Source organism: Rhyacophila brunnea, unplaced genomic scaffold (assembly GCF_057557595.1).
Source record: "Rhyacophila brunnea isolate RB1 unplaced genomic scaffold, BYU_Rbru_1.0 scaffold_16, whole genome shotgun sequence".
Taxonomy (NCBI): domain Eukaryota; kingdom Metazoa; phylum Arthropoda; class Insecta; order Trichoptera; family Rhyacophilidae; genus Rhyacophila; species Rhyacophila brunnea.
This window is the reverse complement of record NW_028232816.1, coordinates 33225385-33252770: the sequence shown is the minus strand read 5'-3', so window position 1 is coordinate 33252770 and position 27386 is coordinate 33225385. Positions and strand designations below refer to the sequence as shown.

The 27386-nt window shown below is 34.7% G+C and overlaps 1 protein-coding gene across 6 annotated transcripts in view; it reads right to left on the bottom strand.

Moving 5' to 3' along the window:
• Dg (Dystroglycan) overlaps nt 1-27386 on the bottom strand; it is a 428114-nt gene that overhangs the window by 69765 nt on the left and 330963 nt on the right. Inside the window, exon 8 of one of the 6 annotated variants that reach the window (XM_085943734.1) lies at nt 19800-19873. The exons of 3 other annotated variants lie outside the window; for them this stretch is intronic. The gene's annotated coding sequence lies outside the window, so the exon portion shown is untranslated. Of the gene's footprint in view, nt 1-6003; nt 6023-10767; nt 11059-19799; nt 19874-27386 lie in introns of those variants that run through there. 2 more of the 6 variants (XM_085943733.1, XM_085943735.1) reach the window with 2 other exon arrangements.

Here is a 27386-nt window from a genome sequence, read left to right as displayed (position 1 = left end):
CCCTCGTAACATTGAAAAAATTGGACAGTGAAATTACGCCAGTCGTTGGCAATGTAGCAACACATATGCAATACCATGCCAGGAGAGTGACAGCTAGCCGGAGCGAATGAAAAATCAGCTTCTGCACGTGCGCCTCATATCGAATAAAATTGGTTACACGCAACAAGATGTCTTTGCTACCAAAAATGTCCCATCTACGCTCTGTGCGGCAGTTCATTAATTTACATGTGTTTTGTGAATAACAATAAATCACATCGACAAATTCGACGTGTTATAGTCGAGTCGAATTAACATGTGCGACCGGGCTTATAATTCATATCTCGAGTTGTGTTTGAACTGTGCGGATGAGTGCTGTTCTTTGAATTGTGATTCATGGTAATTATTATTAATAATTACTATGTTTATCATGAAACTTTGGTGGAATTTGAAATATCTCAGATAAGACTATATACACGGAAATATATTTATCTTTCAAAAATATGAATATTTGGTTTTTAGTAACTAGACGTTTTGATGTCCGAAAAGGTGACTCGAAAACCAGTAATATTTTATGTCCGGCAAACATCCTGGCCTAAGGGCCAGGGGCCTTATGTTGTAACTTGCTAGTTGAAGTCGCCCGGTCGACATGACGTCATATGACATCATTGTGACGTACTACCGGAGTGAGTCAATACCATTCGAGAAATTAACGCTACTCTAATACTGGCGTTATCCATTGTCTCCATACACAAATAGGTGATTCAGTATAATAATATCTATGGTGAGCCGTGTGCATTGTCGATGCGTGTATTGAGCTTACGTCACAATTACGTCATGTCGTCGGGTGACTTCATGTCACAAGTTATAACATAGGGCACCAGGTTCAGAATGTGGCGGCCATGGCTAGACAATATGTCCCCGGACGAGTGGACAACTCCAAAAGGATGATTAAACGGTCGCAATATATGAACTCATAAAGTATAGTGGAGGCGACTGACGATCACGATAATGTTATCATGGATAAATATTTAACGTAGAATCTTTGTATATTAATTAATGAATTAATGTAGCACTGGAGTTTATTACAGGTATTAAATATCTTCTGATTATAGCCTTCCTTATAACGTGTTTAAAATAAACTATGAATATCGAAGCGTACTTAGTATTTGTAACTTAGCACACTTCCATCATGAATTTACTTAAGCTTGTACTAAACTGAGTATAAGCTCGTGTAATGTGGCTGTTCTATTTGCTAACGGAGAGATATATCCAAAGGGAAAGTGTGACACAAATAATTCAGATAAATTGTTACTCAGTAATAAAACGATAAGGTTTAATATTTTAGTGCAATTCTCACGATAAAATGGCATGTATGTGAAAAAAATAGACTATTATTTGAAGGTGAATTCAATTTTGCATTATTTAATAGAAATATTTCTATGAAAAAAAGAATATCGTCGTAAAGGGCGCATGGAAGAAAACAGTTACGAATGTCGAGGAAGAAAAGGGTCAAATTATAATCGAAGGGATCATATATTATTATCCGCTTGTAACTGAAGCCTTGGGATAAACAATGCAAGAACCCAATGGGTTAGGGTTAGGCAAAATGGTAAACAACTATTCCTTATAATAGTATGTTAATATAATGTTAATGTGGTAAAAAAAACAAAAACAAATTAAATTAAACACGTAATTAATAGTGGTGGTTTACCTGTGATATGTATTTTGAGAACTGTTTAGAGCTAAAAATTAAATGTAACTATTTTATTTTCGTATACAGTGATTCCCAATCGGGATTTCGCGAGAATTAAAAGGTTTAACATCACAGATTGTTAAACAATGAAGTATTTTTTAAAGATGTACCTAGTTACTTAGAAAGAAATTTACGTAAGAAAGTGTTTTTTTTATTAAAATTAATGATGGAATAAAAATTGGTGAATTAAATGGGTCAGTAATCAGTGCCTCCACCTACTATGCATTATTATTAATTAAGAATCACTTACTGACTATCGCAACAAGTTCAGTGCAGGTAGTTAAATGATGTGTTTTTAAAGGGTCAGTTCATTATAGGGGATGGCAAATTAAGGTAGGATTGCAAATAATACAACTTTTGAGAGTACAGTCTATAGCTCTATACTCCATAGTAGTGAATCCAATCCCGAGCAAAAATCTTGATCCCGGGATTACGATTAGACGATCCCGGGATTGGCATTTTTTCAATAGTTAATATAAAATTTCTATATATACAAATAACGTTGATAAAATCGGTCAAAAATAATTGTAGAATAGTTTATGTTTATACTATTTTAAGACATTTATTGTTAATAGTGTGTACGTTCAATCTTTGGAAATACATAGGTATAATGGAGTAAATAATATTGTAATATGTATAAATAATAATGTGGAAGTAAAACAATTTTATTTATTTATGATAAGATAACAAATACAAGTTCAAATAAAATGAATTGGCAACACATGGGTAATAAATCAAACTTCATTCAAACTCAGTTTATTTCTAATGTATTCGTATGTTATTAAAAGTATTTTTTCTGTTATATTTTCGTTTTTATTTTATTTTCCATAAAAATTGATAAAAAACCTCAATCCTGAAAGTTTCGGGATTATGTTTACCAATCCCGGGATTTATAGGTATCGAAAACGGGATCCCGGGATTGGAATCTCTACTCCATAGTGATGATATTTTTAAGGGTGTAAGTATATCGGAATTTAAATTAATATGTCATACATCCATTGCAGAAGTAATGCAATTAGACATGTACCTACATACATTTTGAGGCTACAGATAATAAGGGGGGAAACATTGTGTCTGCTTATCTGTGGCATTTTGCAGCTTACCGATACCCTCTGAATCAACGTGTCAAGGTTCCACCAATGAGAAATGGTGAAAATCATTGGTGTATAAATAGACTATAAACCAAAGAAAGTTGTCCATTAAAAGGTAATAGATTTAACAAAAACATTGTTTCAAAGCCAACGTAATATATATAACTTCTACCCCGTATATAGTTCAATTAATAAAAAAAACTATGTAAATATTATTATTTATACGTGCCAAAAAAATAGTTCAAAAGCTACTATACGATATAGAATTCAACAGAAAATGTAAGTCAGCTAAATGAAATTGTCGATGACAGTATTAAGTATGCAATAACAGTTTCGACGTTGTCTTTAATGCGATACAGAAATTCCCCACCCTCAATATAAGGGTAACGTAAACAGGGTTGCAAGTGTACCTTCGCTTTAAAATTGAGCTCCGCCCCCCGTGCGGTGAGAGGAGTCTAGACTGGCGACATAATAATGTGCAGCAGTTGTTGCCGAAAGGTTATGGAAGAACAAAATGTTGTCTATGAAAAAAGGGGAAGAAATAACGCCAATATGGCAACATTTGCGGAATAGAGCACGATAAAGGAGAGTGTCGTTCAGTAATAATAGTTATATACCAAATACGTGTCGTAAAATTATCTTTCGGTGCGGAAATAATAACAGAAGGCATTTTTATAAAAAAAATCATTATTGTTCATCACCAAGTACGCACTAAATACGTTGAAAAGATAAGTGAACTTTATTATTAATAATTAAAATAAAGAACAATATTATGTAGTAGGGTAAATATCAGGAATCTTTCGTATGATTCAAATAGTCATTTTTACAGTTACTACACTTGCTTCTTCATAACTTTGCACTCGCTGCTCTAGAATGAAAATTATGTGATTGATATATTCTATAAACATTTTCACATATATTATCTATTTATTTTCGTTTATTAATACAATATTTAATACATCATTTTAATTATTTTTTTATAGAATACATGAATACCAATTAATAGGGATATGTACATATGGTTTGAGATGCCACTGTGGTAGATAAACTATATAACTAAGATAGACATCTCACCTGAATGAATAAGTTCATTCGTCAGATACAGCAGCTCTTTTTCAAAAAAATACGATTGCCTTTCACCTAAGTATCGTCTATGCCCAGGGTTTCGAGACATTTGGACCCTGGGGACCATCTGCTTTGAAGACGGTGGCTGAGATCGGTCGTCGATTGACCGCTAAACGAGGTGAGCGCCATTCAACCGAGTAACCGAAGCAGCGAATAGGCATATACATACAAAGAAGTCGCTGTTTTTGGTATTTTATATACTTGGTGAAACCTACAATATCAATAGTTTTATAACTATTATTTTATTGGTTAATATACCTATATGTAATTATATCGATTAATTGTACACCTTTAAGTACATCTTTATATAATTCCCAACGTAATATACCAACTGTGTAAAATATTTAGTAACATTAATAATAACCTATTTAATTAACAATTTTATTTATTAAATTTTCTTACAATAAAGATATTACTTATATAAACACAAAAAAATAAAATATACGAAGAGATCTGTTCAAAAATAATTCAATTAAATTTGCTTAGCTTCACGAAATACATCAATAAATTAAATTATTTAGGGACTTCAGGCTATACAAAATGAGTAAACAAAGTTTTGAGAGTAAATAAATATGTACACGAAAAAGCTTCTTTTACGCAAATGGAGCGTTTAAATATCTAACTACGCGAAGCTTAAAAATGATATTAAAGTGCTTTCCGACATATTATGAATTAATTAATCACATACTTCATATAATCATAGAACATTTTAGGGTAAATAAGATTTTTGCTTTAACTACATTTATGATTCATGCCGTACCTATCGCTTTTCCCCAATAATTAAATTAAACGAAAGTTATCACTTATCACAAATGACACTCAATTACTTATAACGTTGCTGGTGTTATCTGTTAATTATTAGTGGAGACATTGTATTAATTAAAATAAAACGCAATATTATGTTGCAAACACTATTATTCCACGTAGTGGAATAATAAGCTGGACAGACTTCGACAACTGATGGCCACTGGAATATCGTCAACTGACACAAAATATAGACAGTAATTAACATAATTTGTCTTTATTATCTGTAACGCACGAGAGAAAACATGAAATTCTAAATTAAAAAAATCGTTTATTTTAACAGAGTCGTGAAAGAAAACAAATGATACACCCACAATCATTTCAACAGCTGATGTTTATAGTGCGGTAATAGCATGCCCAGAGATTATAGTATCGAATAAATTAGTGTGTTATCCATAAGAGATTTAAGGGTATCTAATTAGAGTAATATGGATGGCGTGATCGACAAAGTCAGGAGACTCTACAAATGCTCCGCCAGTCTGAACCAGCAGTTCGCAGAAAACTAATTATTGATTGATTCTGATACACCAAATAAAAAGGCAGTAAGATAGAACATACACGTATTTGTGTCTGACTGTATTTTGAACCGATTGAAGTGGACGAAACCGGAACTACTGATTGTTATCACATTATATGAAATAAGTACCTACAGCTAACTGTGTTGTTTTAATAATTTTTGAAGTTAATACTTCTTTTGGCGCGTTTGGGAAATCAGATCAGAGTGTATTTTTGGCGTGTGACATGTAACACGTAATTTATTTTTTCACACGACAAATACGCGCTCGATTGCGTTCGAACCACCGATTGTTCGGTTATCAGCCGAACGCACTACCTTTACGGCACGGTATGGTACTGCAATCGTGACGATTATACAGTATAATATTATAGTTTAGAATTGTTCCGTTGCTTAGGCAGCGAATTTATTATTGTCGGCCATTTGCAATTCCTTACGTAAACAAACGATTAAACGTCAGAGTGACAGTTGGTACTTTAAAAATAAGAACAACGAGAAACATTAAATAATTTAGTAATATAAGTTAAAGTGTATAGAAATAAACCAACGGCGTTTCAATAAGCGGTCATTTTTCTTGAGTGTGTAATTTAACAAGATAATTAAGAGCTAGTCAAAGAATCTAGTTTATCACAAGTTTTGTTTTTGTTTTGTTACGCCAAAGAAGTATAACTTCTAACGCGCGTACATAAGTACACAAACCGTTTTTTTTAGTTATAATTATTGATTATAAAACTTACTCGAGACAACTAGTCAAAGAGACACTGCTTTTATCAATTAATTGAATGATGTGTAGGGTTTACATACAAATATGTATATAACAATACGAAACACGGGCCGACACGAACGCACGAAATGTGGACAGAAACTGAGTGAAAGTAAATGAAGAAGTTCATAATGAAACATTCAGTTACAGCAGGAAAACGTATGATGTCTCCTACGATGACAAGATAGTTGACCACCGCGAAACCGCCAAATCCTGTGGCAGATAATTATTGTTATCCTTATGCAAAAAAATGAATCAAGCAAAATATTTCCAGCACATGACTTCATCATCATGCATTGGTGTGTTGCCACTAACGATATAATTGTTAGTAATTAAATGTCATTCGCAAAACACTCATATCGTGTGAATGAAATTAAAACTACTAAATCAGTGATTTCCAAAATTTTCATTTTTATATTGTTAAATTAAAAAGACATAATAATATGCTCGTCGTCACAGAAACTGTTAGTTTGTGGGTAGTCTTCTGGAAAAGTGAAGTAAATAATGGAGTTTACAAGAATCAGCATCCACTTCATTATTAGGGAAACAGATGACTGTGCGGGGTGTTTTGGCCGCGAAAAAGATGGTTGCGTGACGATACTACACTTTCACTATGCACTACAAAGTACTAACCTTGATAAAATACGGAATACTATGACGCCTTACCTCGGCATCCCCCAGACAAACTTCTAAGAATGGTTAATTACAATTATGTAGTTAATTGAACTCAGTACTTAGAATAGTAAATTAATCAACTCCGTACAGCTGTCATACATATTCGGGACCTTGTACGAAGGTGGGTCAATAATTCCTTAGAAAAAAGCATTAAAACAGTTTTTATTTTTGTATTTTTTTTTATTTCTCAACATAATCTCCTTGGAGCTCAATACACTTGGTTAGACGTTTCTCAATTTTTTTTAAACCGTCAGAAAAATAAGTTTTCGGAAGGTCCTCAAAATAAGCATTTGTCCGATCGATGACTTCTTCATTTGAAAAAAAACGTTGTCCACTTAGCCATTTTTTTAAGTTTGGGAAAAGGAAAAAGTCACTGGGGGCTAAATCTGGCGAATACGGTGGGTGGTCGACCAATTCGAACTTCAATTCTTCAATTTTAGCCATTGATCGTAAACATGTGTGAACACGGGCATTGTCCTGATGAAAGAGGATTTTTTCCTGTTTAAATGAGGCCGTTTTTCTTCAATTTTGTTTTTTAGCTGGTCCAATAAAGATGCATAATAATCCCCTGTTATTGTTTTTCCTTTTTCCAAATAGTCAACGAAAATAATTCCACGTGCATCCCAAAATACAGTAGCCATAACCTTACCAGCTGATTTTACGGTTTTCGCCTTCTTTGGACATGGTTTGCCTTCGCAATCCACTGCTTTGACTGTTCTTTCGTCTCGGGAGTATAGTGGTGTATCCATGTTTCATCTACAGTCACAAAGCGACAAAAAAATTCATCCGGATTGCGTTGCATGAGCGACAACAGGGCTTTAGAGGCCACCACCCTATTGCGTTTATTGTCGACTGTGAGCAAACGCGGCACCCATCTTGCAGAAATTTTTTTCATGGCCAATTTGTCATGTAAAATAGAAATGACGCTACCTTTTGAGATCCCTGTAACCTCAATTATCTCACTCAACTTTAATCTTCGGTCACTTAACACCATATCGTGGATTTTATTGATCATTTCTGGTGTAGTCACCTCTACAGGACGTCCTGAGCGTGGTTCATCCTTTGTTGATGTACGACCACGTTTAAATTCATTTAACCAGTTATAAATAGTTGCAAGTGAAGGAGCAGATATGCCGTGAACTAAATCCAACTCATTTTTTATTTCCATTGCTGTTAAACCTTTTATATTAAAATGTTTAATAACAGCTCTAAACTCAATTTTCTCCATTTTCCATTTTTCCATTTTCCACAAGCAAATTTTTTTTTTAAATGTACGAGAAACACACAACAACCCGACCAATCTGATTGAAACTTCGCAGCATACTGAATCAGTAGTGCCGCTGCATGAAAACAAACCGCTTACAGTACTAGTCGCGCCACCTGTCGGCTTTTCTAAGGACGTATATAGGGAGGAGGGCCGTCATATCGAAGAAAACGTATCGAGACTTGGAATTGGTATCGTATCATAAAGAAAAGTACCTTTCAATACCAAAGTATCGAAACTTTTAAATATATAATTTAAAAAATGCAGTCTTTTCTAGAAAAACATTAATCATTATAATAATAAAAACATGATGTGGTCATGTGGTATGACTATTTAGCAAAATTTGAGGCTTAGAGCATTTATTTGATACAAAAAGTTTTGAAAATTGTATTTGTCTAATCTTACCCCATTTCACGGTAGGTACATAATTATTTTGGTATGCATTAAAAATAGTTCGCGATAAAGCGCCTGTATACCTACGTGCACGGATTTACTATCACCAAGTGTATTTTAAACTACCGCGATAATAACAGCTGTTACGCGTGCCGCTTCAATCTCATTCTTCAAGCGTAATGCCGGGTCCACACCGAAAACAAGTCGCGCGACAACTCGTTAAATTTTACGATAAGCATGATAATTATCGTAAAATTTCTTAAGCAATTATGATAATTATCGTAAAATTTAACGAGTTGTCGCGCGACTTGTTGCCGATGTGGCCGCACTTTAAGGGAGACGCGACCTTGTCATTGTATGGTGCTATTTGACAGGTTCAGATAGATCCAGACAGGTTCGTAGATGATTGGTAAACGTCAAATTATTCTGTGTGGTGTAGTTCGTATTTCTATCGGCAAGTTCGCCACTATCTTTTTACTGACTGCGCATGCGCACCCAAAATGGAAGTTTTTACCAATTTATTGCGTGAAAATTTACAAGCTTCTGAACTTTTTTGATACATGCATGCAATCTCGCAACTTGCACGATAATACGTGTTTACACGTGCATTTTTTCTTGTTAATATGGCCGCGATAATACATACCGTCAACAGTAAATTTATGCACGTGTAAACGGGGTATTACTGGTCACACTGTGAGGGTTGGATGTTTTTGACTCTACATATCAAATTATTAAACAAAACAGTGTATTTATTGCAGAACAACGAACAGAAATTATTAAAACAAAACACTTTCCATTTTCTCTATCTATTTGGAGCAAAAATGTCAAAAAACTACAATGCAAATAACGCCTAAAATATTGTAAATATTCTAATCGCCAAACAGCATTTACATATTTCCAAAAAGTATCGAATGACTCGATACTGACAACAAAAATATCAATACCGGTATCGTATCGCATCGAAAGGAAAGTATTGACACTTTTTTGATACTATTTGGCAGTTCAAAAATAGTGCGATTCATAAACCACAATCGGTCAATTATATCGACTGTTTCTACTGAAAACAATAATAATTGAAGTGAACGAAAGGAAAAGACTGGCTCGCTTGCGTCAATGGAGAAAAAATATTGCCATTGTATTTCCGATGGAAGTGGGAAGGTATTTTAAAGCTTTATACTCTATATAGCCATGTTCCAAGAAAGGAAGCTCGGATTCAAGGCTATTAAAGGGTTATAAAATTAACCGAATGGTAGCTAAACAATAGTTAATAATATTATTATTAGACAGACAACAATGGGCTACCGTAAGTCATAATAATTATATGTAAATGTATTTCGTATAAATGAGACATTATTGTAGTCAATCAGGATAAACAAATTGGTAGCTCCACCGTCATTTAAATACGATTCAAGAATAATTAAAATGAGCTTAATTGCTTACGTGTTCTTACTATCTGAGATACTGAGGATTAAATGAGTACAAAGTACAAACGACATATATTTTTAAAATGATAAGTTTTTACATCATCAGCAAGTATGCAAATACTGACGTAATAATGCATGAAGAAAGATTTAAAACATTAAACTGTAATTAATATTATATTGGAAGTAATAGCGTATAATGTTTTCATAATTTTCATTGCAATGTATTTAATTGAAATATTTGGCCTAACTTATCCACCTTCAAAAATTAAAGCTAAACATAAATAACTATTAGGTTCTTCATTTGGAATATTAATAATGATCAGTTGAAAGCAAACATAATATAAAACGTAATTTACACAATATAGAAAACAGTAAGTAGGTATGTAGAATTTATAATTGCATATTAATAAGTTTGAAGTCGATTTAGTTTAGGTAGGTACTTAACTCGGTCACCTGTGCAATTTATGTTCATTAAATCTTCAGAACCTCATTTAAATATTCCTAATACTTAAAATAACGTTTTTGAATTTGGAACGGCTACCAAAATATCAATAGATAATAAAATAAACTTTTTTCAGGGATACACTGACAAGATAAACTTTATTTCAACATAGGTAGGTATGTGGGTAAAAAAAATTACCACTGTTATTCAATATACCTACTTGTGAATTCATTTTCATTATAAAAAATATGTGGCATTAAAAATTTCGAAATTTAATTTAACTACAGTTTACAATAGGTAGGTATTTGGTAAGTTTTGTAAAATTAATGAATATTCATATAACATCTTGTATATAACTCAAATCATATAGGATTACTTCTATTAAATTTATTGTCTACATAAATGTATACGAAATGTATGCACATGAAAAAAGAGTACCTATTCCCTTAAAATTCGGAGAATCTGGAATACGATATTTTCCTTAATAAGCGAAATAAAACCCGAAACAAACGAAATATAGATAAACACGTACATACTTACAATCACATTTAAAAATCCAACAATATGATATTCTTCGGTAGATTTTGGATCGTTTCGAGACGGATAAAAAAATACACACAAACAACAATAGAAAGTAATATTCCGACGAATATTTAGTGAACACTATTGATATTTGAATCTGGAACGAACTAGATTTGAATTTTTATTATTGTGGAATCCTGCCAGAATATTATTCACCGTACGGATATAATACTTTCGCGTCCTGGCAACACCGGATATGCAATACTGTCGAACAAAAGAGCGCGGACGCTTCAATTCCGCGGGACGACTGAAAGCGACTAAATTTAAATTTAGAACCGGCGGATAATGCAGTGCGAAGTTATTCGCGGGTCGTCGCTGCTTTGTAAACAAATTATTATAGTATTGCCGCTTGCAAATGGAGCGGAGTGAAGTGAGCGGTGGGGACGACGTGATGAATATTGCAAGACCGGCTCAAGATGACTAATTGTATGCCCAATGTCAATATTACACAGCGCCATCTTCTTTCAAAAAGTGCATTCTTTTAATAAGGAGATAGCAAGATGAGTCATATTATATTATAAATTTTAATTTATATTTAAATATTCAGCGCACTAGCGACACAACTAGCAACAAAGTAGGTACATACCTACTGGCATTATAACTGAAACTATATTATCATTAATAATATGGAGATATTTTCATATTACTTGACAGTATAAGAACAGTATAGGTAGTAAGTACCAAATAGCTGCGGAAGTTAGACTTTTTTATCAGTTGACAATGACCCTCTGAGTGGAGCAGTGATGAGCAACATTTCTTTAGGCGAGCATTTTTGAGAAAGTATTATTAGACAATTTTGTTTTTTTAGACAAGTTTTTAATGTCAATGGTCAGAATTATAAGCCCGCCAGTTATAATGTTCAATGTAAAATATTGGTACAGCAAGAATATTCAAAAATCAGTTGTAAACATAAGTTGTCATTATTTAAATGGCATGGGCCAATACTATAGATAAAACCCATATCCATTATAATTTTGATAGTATGAAAAGTAAAAGCATTTTAGGGTTACCATTATCGCACATAAAGTATATTAGTCTATGCTCGCTCGCAATATTCATGAATATCGGTATGAACAAACTATATACTACTAATACACTATTTTTTACTTGCTGTTTATATTAAATAATTGCCAATATTTTAATAAATTTTTATTAAAATACTTGCTGATTTGCATATATTATATTCTTACCGAATAATTTGAAGCCATTTCTTTTAAACACTTTTCGGGGGGGAAATGATACACTTATGTCGAACCCTAATTTTATTCCGTTGAAAAATGAGGTCGAGACATTTCTTTAAGTCAGATAGAAATTGGAGCCATAGATAATATAGCAACGAACAACGAATAATTACTATTATATAATATATTATTATTGTAATTGGTATTGATCGCGCTAGCCTTCTAACCGTAGTAAGTACCCATTTTCCCAAGATCTAGAAACAGTAGACGAGTTTGGATATTAACTGAGATTGACCATGAATGAAAAAGATGGATGTGAAGCAGTACTAAGAAGGCGCACACAGATTGCGGAAGGAACGAGGAATTTCATTTTCCACGAAAATGATGTTTGCACATATATTAGTGTTCTCCATATTTTCGTATGGTTTCGAGTTATGAACCCAGAGGGCAAGGGAGCATCGGGCAATAATAATTGACGAATTCGAAATGTGCTACTGCCGCCGAATGCTTCGTATTTCTTGGACAGAGCACAGAGCTGACTGCAGATAAACGAATAGCACTCGATAATATTATGTTTGAGATGCATTTTCCAGTTTTCTTAAAAACACATTATTCGGCGCGGACCAGAAAATCTGGTGGCTTCGATTAGTCTCCAGGAAGACGTTTATTCGGGGCAGCTTTAAGGTGGACAGTCTTAGTCGCTCAGAAGAAGACTGCATTTTAGTGTAGTAATCATCCTCAGTCATGATGAAACGACCGAGAACTCCGAGTAAAGATTATATTAACTTTAAAATTTACGTCATATGTAGGTACTGGGCCGCAGAAAACTATCATACGGGTCGCAGGTTGCTCACCACCGGAATAGACGAAACCGGCAATTTCTTAAATTACGTTAATTATCTAACCTACTAATAATAATTATAAACGATTATTTATCGTACCGTACTTTATTATAATTAATATTACAACGTATTTTCACTAAGAATAAATTGACAGTAAAGTTGACATCATTAACAAGATTTTTATAAGGATTTCAGATTAAAAAAAAAAATAATTTGAAAATACTTGTTAATAATAATATTATTTCAAACATTTTGGCCTTTAATTCTCGCTCTATTTCATTTTTTTAAATTCTCGGAAAAAAAATTAAAGTCGGTTAATATTTTTTTTATAAAGTTTTGAATCACACTGAGAAAAAGTACTTAATAAAGTTCCTTTCAATGAAGTACGCGAAAACCACTAAGGGTCATCTGAATTCAAAATTACTCGAAATCCCAAGAAAAACCTTTCCCAATTTTCACGGAAAGTTTAATATTACAGTACTTATTTTTCCAAGAATCAATTACAGCAAGCAGAGAGGGCGATTTTAAGAAACCGCGCTGCGAGTTTATCTTGCTGCTATGGCTGGCGGAAGTTTTTGATGAATTTCGGACGTGAAAGTGATTGTTTGAAACACTATCCGTTCGGTTTAATCAACGGTAGGAGTACCTACTTGAAAACATTATGAACCGCAAGCATTTAACTGTAACAATTTTTGATGGAATCAAATTCGGCATTCTTATTTTTCGGCGCTATAGATTGTAGAAGGATTTGGTTTCTTTTGTCACTCATCAATCTTCTCTGGTTTTCCTGTATAGTACAAAAACCAGTGGCGAAGACTCTATACTAGGCAATCACTTAGATTCTATAAAAATAATTTAATTTGCCTACGACATCTGCCGTAGATGTAGGAATGTATTATAAACATATTACAGCACCATATGTTAAAAGTCTTCATGTATTAATCGGATTATTTTCGAGTAATCCTGATGTTTTTTTTGTATGGAGTATGTGTCACGTGACCTCAGCATGTCTATCGCAGTGCATGCAATATGATAGGCTCTGATGGTTAAGCCTAACATCTTTACGTATAATATTATTTTCTATGACTACAGCTTTATACAAAATACATAATTAATAACTTAATGATTTAATTAAATAAATTATTATGTATTTTATTATTAAGTGTGTGGTAGGAAAATACATAATTTAAAATCATCGCTCAATTTTATGTTGTCCGTGAGCTATTAATTAGTGTGTAGATACCTATTAATAGTAATATTGTAGTATCTTCTTATTTCCCGTAAGTATACCTGGCAAGTATGAAAACTGCTCCCGTTACATTCCCAGCCATAAAAAAGATGCTTCACAGCCAAAAGTAGGGTCCGGTGATACACTTGATTAAGCATTAACTTCAATGTATTTGCATTTATTATTACGTAAACGTCATGAAATAACGAGCCATTTTGATGCGATTCAGCGATCGCGTGAAAGCATCTTGCAATACTGGCTGCAAATATTTACATAGTGGTTCGCCGGTCTTTTCTCGTCACATTTAGAATCTCTACAACAGACATTCATGTGACAGTTGACACGCGCCGTTCAAAAGAACGCGATAAACGAGTGTTGACGCCTGCGCAATAACATGATGCGCTTGCCGTTCCAATTTCAAGTGTTTAGTCATACGTCTAGTACAGGCATGGCGAACCTTTTTAATGATGCAAGTACCGAGACACTAAAAAGATCTATAATGATGGTTGGCGTGCCACAAAAATGTTATCTCTTCAAAATAAAAAGAAACTTTTGCATGCCAGTGTTATGCCATTTGTCGTTATAAATTCCTTTCGCGTGCCATGGGTTCGTTACCGCTGATTTAATACAAACCAAAAAAACACCTACCCGTATGTATTTATAAAAACATTGTAATCAAATTAAATATAAGTATTGTGAACAGTCCACATCGTATAAAGTTGCAAACTCTATCCAAAACAACAAACCACGAGACCACGCGTCGCTACATCCGATAAAAAAGTTGAAAAAAAACCCGTAATATGTCTATAGTTCCTTGTTTGTCAGGGCAGTTGCATATTAAATAATATGATTTCCATTTGCGACGCAATACAAAAACATACATAGGTACATAATAGGCTTTAGTAAATTAAGAGATTCACAAACTTATTTGGCCCACTTTCCCCTATGGAGAAAAAAAATCTTAATGCCCCTTTGGATCCTTTCCAAGCGAATATACAGAAAATGCAGTGACAAATTTTAAGTGTAAAAATGTAGTACGTATATACAACACTATGGAACATAGCAAACAAAGATGTTGTTGTGAAGATGATGTGGTAATTAAATTATATTTTTATTATTAAAATCAACCATAGAAACATTCACAATCAACACTGAACTGAACTGAACAAAATTAGGGATACTAAGACCTATAATAGGCGACATGAGTGCATATTATGTATAATTTAGTAATCTCTACGAATATAACCATAATGTGTTAAACAACCATGACCCCCAAAAAGGGGGGGGGGGGCTGACATGGTTCTAGCCTGGGGCCCGGCTGAGGAAGGGCCTGGCGTTGCGAGTCGACCAGATAAGTGATATAAATACACATCACAAATTCCTTCTAATTAAAATTATGTGGTTGTACGATATACATTTTAATTGTGTATCGATACTCGACAACTCCATTATTCATATTGATGCAATAAGGGCGGACGTGCTCTGCGTGGGTCAAAATGGAGCTTTTTTTTATTTTCAAAGCATGATCCTGGACTCTCCTTAAACGTTGTGGATAATCTATTTGTATAATTTTATTACCTACCCATACCGATTTTTTAACGGTACATGTTCAAACACGCGCGTTAACATCATTTTACTCCCTACTTCAATTATAGTTTATCAATTTATGGCTACGGCCGTATGTTGTAGCTTAACCACTGAGGAATGCCAAAAGAAATGGCGTATTTCAAAAAAACACTACCTTATTCTTAGGTCAATAATTATTATAAAGCAATCATTATTCGTAAGATGTTTATCACACTTGAATGGTCAAAGACATAGCTTATAATTAGTATCTTTAGAATTATCTTCAAATGTGTTAATCTTGCCCATTTTTTGAATAATAAAATGCCTAATTCTTGTCAAATTTGGGATCACAGAGATTATCAATATAATTTTTTATCGTAAATATTTCACTATAATAATGTCGACATAAATTATACTGATGGTTTTATAAATGCGTTTGAAAATTAATAAATGTAAAAAATCTTAACTCCACTGCACATTTATGTACTGAAATATGACTATATTCTAAAACATTAGAGCGAGAGGTTTAAGAGAATACTATTTTTTGTAATAAAAATACTTTATGCAGTCATTAAATGTATAAAATAAATATAAAGGATAATAAGGCTTCAAAATTATATAAATAGATTATCTACAACGTTTAAGGAATGTCCAGGATATTGCTTTGAAAATAGAACAAAAGTACAAATTTTGACCTACGCTGAGCATGTCCCCCCTTAAAATGTAGAAAAAAAAACACTAAATATGCACATTGATTTTACAGCGTACACCTTTTGGAAAACGCTACTATAGAGCGTCACACTGCCTTTATCTTTACTGTACGAAAACATTTTCTTGGCTACGTTTCCAGGCGCTGTTGTGACTAAATGGAAGGAGCTTATAATGGAATTGCAGTTAAAAATGGGCGGAGCATGTTAGTTCACAGTTTTAACACGTAGCCAAGAATTTTTTTTCGTACAGTAGCTATAGGTAGGGGGACAAAGATCCTAGACTGGGCGCCCGCTTCAGGATGTGGGGGCCATGTAAAGAACACATGAAAAAAATAATAATTATGTAATCTCTTAATTTTTTCTTCTGTTATATTTTTGGTTCAACCGCCCCTTTTTTATATTCAACGCCCCCAAATTGCTTCCGAGGCTACTACCGCCCCCCAGCAGCTTTATTCAAACTTCCCGCTAGTGTTCCAAAATAGGGCTGTGTTTGTATCCACGACAAACGATAGTAAGTATCTTTATTTCACCCATGTTCGAACGCGGAAGTTTCCATACAAGTTAAGTTCAATTTTTTAAGAGCGTACTTCAGTGAAACGGCAAATAATTTTCAACAGTAGGTGCGACGACATGTCTCACTAGTCGCCAATCGGAGACCGATAGTCGAAGTGCGCGCACGTCGATTTGTTTTGTCATGGCGTCGGATAAAAATATTCTTAAATCGTGTAAAGATGATTAAAAAACTTTACGTATGAACTTCAAAAGAAAACATGTCAATGAATATACTATTATTATTAGTAATATAACAATAAACATAACATTAAATGGACACATGTTGGATTTTTATGAAAAATTATATTTCGTTCGGCACGCGTCATTTGCACAATCCACGCATCGCCTAGCCACGATCTTTTTAGACCATGCCTCAACTGAAGTATAGCTTTAACGTACTTATTACACTTTTATTAATTATATCTGGACCGGTTTCGTCCGTTTCAGAGGGACATTTTCAAGCCCTCTGAGGCGGGCGAAACCGGTCCAGATATAATTAATAAAAGTGGAATAAGTATGATAAAATTTGCGTTTTATTAAATTAAATTAATAAAACAATGCATTTCCACCATGAATTGACAGTTAGGTAACACAATAAAACAAATCATAATAGGTACAAAATATTCTTCCATCTATAAAATATCTAAAATCTGCTATTTAATCATAGATAATTTTTTGATATTTTATAGTTAGAATATTTTTTATCTATTATGGAGGGCTTAATTTAATTTTAAAAACTGACCGATACCATTTGCAAATTAGCCTACCTCCACCCTTCGCCGCTGCTCTGTTCAAGCCCGGTTCTCTGTTCTCCGCAAGCCCAGTCGCACATTGAAAATCGTCTCGACTGGGATAATAATCATAAATCAAAACTGAGCGCAAGATGTGCAACTTTCTTATGTGGCCATGCGAGGACAGTGACGTCACTCGGGAAGCCAAAATGAATGCCGAAGTGCGACATTTCGGGATTATACCTGCGCTGCATGTCGGATGAAAATAGTTGCATGTCCAGCAGTGTGCGAAGGTCCATAAGATAACGTGTGTTTTGTGAATAACGATGACGTCACATCGGTGTATTCGACACGACGCATGCGGACGAGTTTTGATGTGAGAGCCGGCTAAAGCAGTGGGTAATTTTTGATACCTATTCGCCTTTCTAGATTTAAGCAACAAAATGTATAATTATGTAGTATGAATAACGATATACTATTTATTTAGAAGGTTTATGGAAAGTAGGGAGTTATTAGATAAAGCATGCGAGGTAAGGAAACCCCCTCCCCTAAACGATAGCAAGTCAAATCATCTCATTTCCGTCACTCAATTCGGGCCGACTTACGGCGAAGTTCGGAGGAGTTTCAAGTTTCGACAGCCGGAGGAATTGTGGAGGAAGAAAGCGGGAGCGATGAAATCAAATAAAATTTTAAATTCGGGCCCGAGTTTAGCGAGTTTTTCAATTTAAGTTAGCGAGAGCTTGCCTCGCGAGGAAAACCGGGATTTTCGTTCCCATGTTGCTACGCGCGCCGTGTAACGAGGATATTATTAAAACGATATTACAGGTGATATCGAGCCGCAATACGAAAAACATAGCGACCACACATATACATAATCTGACATACATAAGTTGAAAACACCTCATATATTTACCTACTAGATTTTTTTTGTTGAAAAATACGACGCTCTATTGGACTTGAACCTAAACCACTGTATTCGCGCCAATGTGCTAAACTAGTTAAGCTACAGGTATTATATATAGTTACGGCGAAATTAACTAGAAATTTTTACATTAAATGATTATCAAATTGCGTTATGTTTAAGTCTCATTAACACGAGTCACTGTGGATGATCCTCCCGCAGGGAATTGGATACAGGCATTCACTTTTTGTTTACACGTGTCACCGAAAGTGAAATACTCAATTCATTCCAAAATGGCGTCAAGTGAAATAGCGAACACAGAAATTACAGAAACAGCAACCAAGAACCACAAAACAACACTTTGTTTATTAGTATCTGTATGTACTCGTACTATCAAATATGATGTGGACTGCAGGAATATCTATTTAACCGGTTTGTTGTCAATTATTCAAAATGACAGTTTACGTACCTATGTAAATATTATGACAGTGCTCAGTGGCGCAGTGCGCATGCGTTACGTGTGAGCATACGTGGAATCATCCGCAGTCATCAAAAATGATCCAAAGTAGAACAGGTTCAACTTCATTCACTTTTGATTCCGGATGGTCATTTTCGATGATTCGTTGATGAATGTGCGTTTACACGGGTCACTGCGGATGATTCGATGATCGTCAAAAGTGAACCACGTAAACGGGACTTTATAAACGGTTTTTGTGTGTTTAAATCAAGGTATCAATTAAGTGCCCCACTTCCGAACCGATGCCCGGACCCAGATTTATAGTTATGATGTACTTGCACTTGCTAATAATTTAATAACATTTTTCTAGACTAAGGGAAATGTAATCTGCATATACATTAACACATAACTAAATAATTTGGTACAATAGAACCTCGAATATCCAGACTAATTGGGGATAAAGGTAGTCCGGATAAGTGAGATACGGATAACCGAAAAAAATCATAATTATTATGGAAAGAAAAGTACATTTTCTAAGAACAACTTTCAATTTTAAATATTTTTTTTAGTAAGAAAGTCAATTACCTAATTGAGTTGAGATTAATCTCGTTTATCGCTCGGTAATTAATTTAAAGGGTTTAATTGAGATTGAAATTTTGATGAACAAATAACATAGAATGAATTATGTATGCATAATGTCACTCATCGTAGTGACTATGGTGAAGAATCATCGACCTGGGACTAGTTTAATAAAATAACGGAGATGCCAGAAAAACCACGCATGTCGTCGTGGTGGGATAATGCTTTAAAAAAAAAGCTTACCGATTTAATTTAGAAGAAAAAATTTCATCCTAATATGTAGATTTGTAGACCGCTAACTTCCAAAACTTCTTACCCTGAAACAAAGCAAAAAATAAAATAAGTTGGTACAATATAGAAGATTTTTATTTTTTAAGTTGAGTACGATAAACCTGTGGTTTTCAAACTTTTTCGTTTCATGGCACCCTAGTTTTTTTTAGCTCTTTCTTTAATTTTTTTTCGATCTGCGCTGTAGACTTTTCCGCATCAAATGAAAATTCCGTCCAGAATCGAGGTCGATCGATCACTATAAAAAAATACAAATTAAGATGGTCATTTCCTTAAAATAGGTAGTAGGTAACATAATTATTCTAAAATAACAGTAGTAACTGTTTATTTGAATTCAAATACCCAAAATAAGACAGCAGAGGAGATAAAAATCCGCCTTATCTCCGGGAATAAATGCTGGCATGCCTGCAAGAGACTGGTGGGGTCGAAAATTCTAGGCCGAAGAAGTAAACTTCTAATATATAAAACAATTATAAGGCCAGTGGTCACTTACGGCTGTGAGACTTGGTGCTTACCTGAAAACGAGGAAAACAAATTAGCTGTCTTCGAGCGCAAAATACTCCGGAAAATCTTTGGACCCACGTTGGAAAATGGGAACTACAGAATAAAAATGAACCACGAATTGGAAGAGCTGATTGAACAGCAAACAATCATAAGGTACTGTACGTCCCAAAGACTACGATGGGCGAGACATGTGGAGACAATGCCTGAAGTTAGAGCGCCAAGGATCATGACGAAGTTGCTACCCCAACGGAAGAGACCCAGAGGCCGTCCAAGAAGGAGATGGGCTGACGCCGTAGAAGTGGACTGGCTTCATATAGGAAGACCCGGTAACTGGAGAAGTGTGGCGAGACCGGAGTGAGTGGAGAGCGGTTGTGGAGGAGGCCAAATCCCGCCCCGAGATGTAGCGCCGTGGAAGAATAAGAAACTGTTTATTTGATCGCTATATCGGTTGTAATAAATACCACTATGAATACAATATACCTACACGATTTATCTTTGAGCGTATACTTAATTTAAAATCTTCCTTCTTATTAAGGCCACGCACACGGGGTAACCAATCGTGGGTACGACACGTGGTAACGAAGAGAAGCCAGAGGTTTTAGCCATGAATCTGGTGTTTATCGCTAGAATCAAAGCGCAGACAGTCACTGGTAACTAATCATCGGAAACGAGTCAGTTAATTTTGAGCATAAGCCTTCGCGTCATTGAAGTTAATGTCCCCACAAAACCGCCCGCAACACACCCGGTCTTAATCGGGCGTAGCACAGAAACCTACGTTTGGATGTGAATCATCAATATTGTATGACTGGGAATGTCTCAAGAGCAGTTACCCAAGACTGAGGTCGTCATTCATGCAACTGTGCTTTGAGTTAAGAATACCCATTGGAGAGACGACCACGTACAGGCACGTTTTCGCGTCAATTACAATTCATGCCACGTTCTCGCTGATTATGTCACAAATAACAAAAATTGTTATTACACGCATTAATTGAAAACGTTATGATTTGCTTATCTTCAGAGCGTTTTCTAAGTATCGTCTGACTAGCACCTATCTTCAGTGCATTCATAAAAGACGTAGAACACCGTTTTTGGTTATGTCATTTGAAATAAACATGATGCATGCGCACAAAAGCTGGTGTACGACGGGCTGGTTCTGACCCGCATGGTGGATGTAGGTATGTATATAATGCTGAGCGTTGGAGCCGAGCTCGGAACAGGAGCACGGAGCAGTGGAGAGGAGCCGGAGCACCTACAATTTGAAGTGCTCAACTGCTCTGGATGTTTTTGTTTATTATCTATTAATTTTTTGTCCTAAAATCCAATGAAAATACTTGCAAATATAAATAACAACACTGAAATTATTTGAAACACTGCCGAGTGATAAATAAACTCACTTTTTTGACAGAAGAGGCATATCATGAAGGACAATTTGCTGTCGTAAATTTTGTTTAATCGAATTAATAATGAAAAGGATGAATAATAAACCTTATTTCAAAACGACTTATTTTTAAATATTTTAACATGTGTATACATATAATACATATTAAACCTTTTTACCCAGAGCGGATCAGACCACGGAGCGAAGCTGGAGCAAGTATTAAGGGGATACATCAGTGAAACGGCAAATAATTATCAACTATAGGCGCGACGAAATTTTGAACTCGCTGCCATTCGGAGAGAGAACGTCGAGTTGGGAACACGTCAATTTGTTTCGTGATGGCGACGGGGGTATTAATTCTTAACTCGTGTAAAGATGACTAAAAACGTTACCCATTTGTCGCTGTTCTGGCAGAAGACACTAATTCGAAAAAATGACATATTGAGTTAGTTATATCAAAATGTTCCTTATTTAAAACATTACCGTCTAGAAACCTTCTTAATAAATAAACAGTCTTTATTTTAAAATAATCCTTTTTACGATTACTTAATCACATGATAGACCATTTCAAACATTTTAACAACTTCAAAGTCAAATTACTCAAAACTAGTATTTTCCAGTTAGTGTGTTTTGCCAGAACAGAGACGATATTATTATTGTTACTAATAGAACGATAAACAAAACATTAAATGGACGAATGTCGGATTTATATGACAAATTATATTTCGGTCGGCATGCGTCATTTGCACCCGCGACCCGCAATCCGCGCATCGCTTAACCACGATCTTTTTAGACCATTCCTCAACTGAGGTAAGTCCCAGAGCAGAGCTGGAGCAGAGCTGGAGCGGAGCAACTCAAAAAAGGGTCCGCTCCAACCCTCTGAAATATCGATATTATTTTCATAGTAACGGTATATTGGCGAATGTTTTGGTTTGGCTTGTCCTTCTTCAAACACTAATAACATTAATAAACATAAGAATTATTAATATATGTATTATCTTTCTTCTTTCGACCATGTCCGATCCTGATAGGATCATATGGGCCTCCACAAAGTGGAGGTTTGTATTGACAGATTTTGTTTTTTCTTTACGAGAAATGGATGTCAGCCACTTGCTCAACCTATTAGGTCCATACTCCCTGACACACACAAGTACACATATTGTTTTTCAATTTGTATTATCTTTATTGCGAATTATTACTTGAGAACGAGACATTTCTTATAAAATGATGCAAAAACTGTCGCATAGGCGTTTAACTTCGAAGTCGATTTACTTGGTCACCGATGCAATTGTATTAGTTTAATGTCCAGCTCTCCCAACTTTCAACTATTGGAAAAGAAAGCTAAATTTGTGAAAATGAATACAATTATTGATAACTGAGTAGGTAGGTTCCTTTAGTATTGTCGTAATATATTGTTTTCCCTCATGGATTTAAAAGCGGACTCTTTTCACACAGCGGGGAGTGTTTGAAATGTTACCTTTATCTGTATTATATAATGCTACTATTAAAATTAAGTGTTCGAAGCACGAATGAAAAAACAATACGAGGGTAAATTGTAGGTATCTTTACAATGTAAAATGTGAGACAAAAACGAGATAGGTACTCGACGAATATTTGGCAAACGGAAAAAGGTATCACACATTAAAAAAAAAACAAAAAAACAAACCACACCGTTGTACAAATGGTACCTACAATGCGAGCCAAAATTAAACAATGCAAGCCGAACTGCAAACAACATTTGGAAGAGTTTCCATACTGCTAGTTTATCAGATAAACTAAATTGCATTGCAAACTAAACGGGTACTCTGGCAACACTAACATTCGGGCAGGGCCATATCTAGAGGCTGGCGAATAGGGCGGTCGCCCTGGGCGCCGAGGCACTGCATGAGCATAAGGGGCTCCAACATATTTTTTAAGAAAACTCAGTCACTAAATTGTTGTAAATGGTAAATTAAAAATATTAAAAATGTCAGTTACATCTCTCTCTTCTTGGTCGTGCACTCATGGCTGAGGATCGTGACCATATTTAAATTTCGCCATTTTTTGATCGCTCCAAGACTTTCCATCCTTCTCGATCTTCCGCTTCTCTCAGGGCAGAATGGATGGTGCCCCCAGTCAGCTCTTTCACTTGGTCGCTCCATCGCGCAGACACTCTTCCTCTGCTTCGCCTTCCCTGGAGGCTACCCAAAACTACCAGTCTCTCCCGGTTGTCCGGTCCGCGCGTGACAATATGTCCAAAAAACTGCAGAATTCTTCTCAGACATATCGTCGAGAGCCGTTCCTTTATCTTCAGTCTCTGGATGATTGACTGGTTCGTCCTGTGCTGCGTCCAAGAAATGCGAAGCATTCGGCGCCAACACCACACCTCAAAGGCATCAGTTGCCTTTCATTCTCTTGCCTTCAGGGTCCACGACTCGACTCCGTATAGAAATATCGAGAACACCAATGTTTGCACAAGTATAATTTTTGTGGCAATCGTAATTCCCCGATCCTTCCATATAGTGGCAAGGAGTGTCATCGCATTTTTTGCAATCTGTGTGAGCCTTCTTATTTCCGCTTCGCATCCGCCTTTTCCACTGATGGTCGATCCCAGATATACAAACTCGTCGACTATTTCGAGGTTTTGGAGTATACTTTGTGTTGGTAGAAGGTTAGCCCGATCAACAACCATTAACTTAGTCTTATTCCTATTAATAAGGAGGCCGTATTTTCGACTCTCTTCCTCTACCCGGTGTAACAGCTCTGTGAGTTCTCTTTCATCGGCAGAGATTAGTGTGGTATTCAGTTATCAGTTATTAGTGGTATCAGTTACATAACGTATTCGAAATACCAATAATAGCCGCGATTGTTTCTACACTACCGCCGAAAGCATGGATAAATTATTTTATGGATAGGTAGGTAACTATGTAAGATCTTGTGACTTATGGGGGGAGTGCGAATCTGACGTTTCCTCGGCGAATTCTCCAGAAGTCTCGATTGTATATAATATTGAAATAAATATTTTCTCTAAAGTGTTTTCAAAACTATGTATGTTCAATATACATATTAAATAAATGTAAGTGTTTTTTTAACACATATGTAGGTATAAATTTTCTTTTACTATATACGACATTTACTAAATATTATGTACATTTATTTTTTCAAAAATTTGGCAGGTAGAACACCACTAAACGTTAGTATGAATAACTCTATCGTAATAACAAATACGATATGGGGGGTTACATATTCATTGTAGGGTAACGTATTTTAAGGATTTCCCGAGAAATCCCCATATCTGCATCACCATAATGTCTCCTTTTCCCCTTTTCCACCCCCACCACAGGGTATTGACTCATTTATAACGTTAAATATACCCAAATGTACATCACAGTACCTACTTCGGTACTTATACATAGAGGTTGTGCTCGAGATTTTTCGTCTCGAGAATCTCGGGTATTTGAACAGGAAACAAGCTGCCGTCTTTGAACCGGGTTGAAATTTCTTAAATTCGCGGGAAAATTGGGCCGATTGAGTTAAAAAAGAAAAACAGCTATTATTCGAGAATTACCGAGATCTCGAGCAATAGAAAAATACAATTTAGAATTCACGAGAAAAAAATATTTTTGAATTCGAGAATTCTCGAACCGAAAAATGTCTAGAGATCACAAGTTTAAATATACACGATAAACGTCCATGTGAGCGAAACCGTATCGTAAAGCAAAATTATATTTTATGATTAGGTATTAATATAACTATCATTTTTTGAGGAATTTAATGTTTAGTAAGATAATGGTAATTGGAAATATTCTCTATTCATTTTAGGCACTTTTACAAAGTCATAACTAAAACATAACAATAGAAATTTTGAGAAAGAGTTTACTGGAAAATACATTAAATTTATGACGTATTTAAGAAATTTCGACTAATTTATTAACATGATTTTGATCCTGATTCCTGATTAGCTCACAAAAGATAAAACTTACTCTTTATATGAAAAAATATACATAAATTAAGGTGAAAGGCAGTCAAATAAGAGATACGAATATAATATTAATAAAGTAATAATGGAAATGTACATATCAAAGGCCAACTTTTTATAGCATTATATATTTTATCTGTCTGTCGGTTTAATGTTATATTACAATTTACAGCGAAAGCTTAATAAACATGGGTGATGATAGGTAGGTACCTAAATAATAACCAATACACATCTAAAACAATTATTAGAAAATAACTTTACAATGGTAAATAAACTATGTATACCTATAATAAAAAGGGCGTTAATTTGAGTCAGAATATTTTTAGTCCATGGTGTTTTATGAATAATTTATTACAAAGTTTTTCTTAGCTCGTATTCTTATTTGTCCGGTACAAATCTTGCAATCGATTTTTAACTAACTTCCCGACTAGCTAGACATTTGAAACTTTTAGAATATATCAGAACACGATGCCAATGCATTTTTTAAATACTTTTAGCCATATTTAAGTAGAATTGAATTTATTTTCAGTTAATTCTGTTTTGTACGAAAAGTTATTTCGACACCATTATTGGTTGGTAGGGGTCTGGGGTCCTAGCAACTAAATTATTAATATATACGTGCGTTACTACGGAAATCAATGTGACATTTCAGTATTATTTCTATCAAGCACATTTTTTTTGATCGTTTAAGCTAGTCAAGTCAAGTTTATATGATTCAACAGAAAATTTAAAAACGTATATAAAAATTTCATTAAAATGTACGTTGACATGTTCTTTAGAAGACAGCAATAACGATTTTTGAAAAAAAAAATATTGTGCTTATGTAACGTTTTCTTTCCGACATAAAAATATCGATTTATCTAGTAAAAAATACTTAACACGATTTTTTAAATTTATTTATATTGAATCGAGCTTTGATGGTGTTGAAATTTAAATAAATCGGATTTCAAATTATACACATATATAATATTTAAAAAATATATTTTACTAAAAATTAAAACGCAAGCTGAATTGTTGGCAGTATTATCACTGAGAAACGCTTGCTACCTACATCAAATCAAAGAATATTATGAACAATCACGGGGTGTAGATATATTGAAAATGAGTCCAGTTTTTTTAGTATGTCGATTGGTTTAACTGTAGTAATGTGACGAATTGACCGTTATGATTTTTTTTAATATATAGGTACCTATTACATGTATATACTTATTAAGAAAAAATAAAAAAGCAGTTGTTTTGAAATAAGGTCTATCAATCTCGTCGAAAAAGTCGTCATTTTCATTATCAATCCTGTTCAACAAAACCGACAGCAAATCGTCTTTCACTATCTGCCTCTTCTCACTTAGAATTAATTTTAGGGCGAAAATTTAATAATACTAAAAAAACATTCGGAGCAGTGGAGCACTACAAATTTTCGGTGCTCCGGCTCCGCTCCTGCTCCGGGTAAAACCCCTTTGCTCTACTGCTCCGTGCTCCTGCTCCGAGCTCCGCTCCAATGCTCTGATTACTAGTTCTGTGATTTTGTTTGGTAATACATTTTTCTTTTTGAGCTACATGTCAAAAATGCGCAAGAGAAATTGTGCAAGCAATTTACCCTTTACGCGATCGGTGGATCTTCCCGCGGTATGGATTAGAGTTGCGTAGAGTAGGGATTCCAATCCCGGGATCCCGAGCTATTTTCGATATCGATGAATCCCGGGAT